Below are 1,838 nucleotides of genomic sequence, written 5' to 3'. Positions count from 1 at the left end.
TATATGGAGTAGATGACAAGAAAGAATGAACAAATCTCCAAATAACAAAGGAATTTTTCTGTGAAATGATGTTAGCAGCGTTATGTTATTTATTGTTTTTATTGAAATTTTTGAGCCGGCTTGTCACAAGCGAATGGAATAGCAATTTTGGTTAAAAAAGGTTGATGGGCCACACCAAGGAGAGAATTGAGCCGCATTTCAATGAAGCAAGTAGGCTCATGTAGCTAAGTCCAACGGAAGGCGAGCCTTGTGGTTCAGCTTGGTAACGAGGTTAAATAAAAGATTACGGAGATCGCCGAAAATAACCACTATATTACAATTATAATTTTCGGAGGAAGATTTTTTTAGATTTTGGTGTAGGCTATTTTGTAGGATATCTTCCAACTAAAGCATCTTGGCCACTGATGTATTGCTGAAGTTTTGGCTAGTGTATTGAAATTAGAATTTCTGTCGGAACACGGAATAGGTGTTAAACTAAGTTCTCTCGATAGATAAAACTTACTGTGTGTGTCGACACACACTTCGTGAATTTCTTCTATTTTGAAGATTCTTCTTGGGGATGTAAGCTCTCTGAAGTGTCTTTGGAGTGTTCTTGAAGTGGATTTGTAGTAGTTCTTGATTGTTTTTGTACTATTTGTTGTTATAGTTCTCTCGTCGTCACTAATTTTTGTAGATAGCTGCCCCGTTTTGGATTTCTTCTTCGTGGACACATGTATTTGTCACCGTTGTCAATTCATGATTGCAAGTTGACGCTTTTACGAGCATCAATTTGAGGAAGGGTGTTAATGAGATTAAATAAAGATTACGGAGATCATTGAAAATTACAACTATATTACAATTATAATTGTACCATTTATAGATAGATTTTTTTACCATATTTAGACCTCTCATGGAGGGACGTCGAGTTTTATTGAGTATTATTCAATATATTTGATACAGCTCAACACATTTAACACTTATCGTAAAGGCAGATTGTTCTAAACCAATGTAAGTGAATATGATATTATGGTCAATTTTGAAGTCATTCACATACCAAGGCCAAGATTCGAGTAATAAAAAGTACAAAGATTTTATTTTTCAATTGAAAGTGTCTGTTTGAGATATGTCGTACATATAAGCGAAGTAATTATTTTGCTATGTCAATCCTACTTTCAAAAGTACATATTTAATGGCCTTAACATTTGAACTACAAATTGAGGAGCACAAGAAAAACCCTCAATATATTGGCATTAACAGTAAGAATTTCTCAAGATCTTTGCAAATTTAGCCCCTATATAATTTTGACAAAAATCAGATTTTAGTAGATTTTGATAAAATTTGATAAAATGTGTGATTGAAAAATTGCAAATTTCATAAAATGTGTAATTGAAAATAAATTTTAAGAAAAGAATTTCAGAAATGGAGGCCAAACATCGACTTATCTTATTCTTTCTTCTTACATAAAGTCTAATCGAGATCTTAAGGGTTGGACATGTTGTAATTGCTAGGGTGAGCAAACCCCAAAAATCCATCCTCAGTTCGGATGTAGGCTGCAACTCGTAGACATGTTGTGACAAACTCGTTGCCCTCTTAGTTGTCTTTTGAGTATATCTTAATATATCACTTCTACTTAACAAATGAAAATACGTAACATGTTTTTTACACGGACACATTACAAATTGATATTTTTCATTTGCCAAAAAATATGATGTACCAAATGTATTGATATAGCCAAGGAAGGAGACAACAATTTTAAAACAACATATCTCAAGTCTCAAATTTTAAACTTGTAATTCATTTGATGAGGAAAGTTCATTGTTGGCATGTCATTTTTCAAATCCGAATACTTAAATGAAAAT

Source organism: Olea europaea, unplaced genomic scaffold, assembly GCF_002742605.1.
Source record: "Olea europaea var. sylvestris unplaced genomic scaffold, O_europaea_v1 scaffold317, whole genome shotgun sequence".
In the NCBI taxonomy this organism is placed as follows: domain Eukaryota; kingdom Viridiplantae; phylum Streptophyta; class Magnoliopsida; order Lamiales; family Oleaceae; genus Olea; species Olea europaea.
This window is presented reverse-complemented; position numbering follows the sequence as displayed.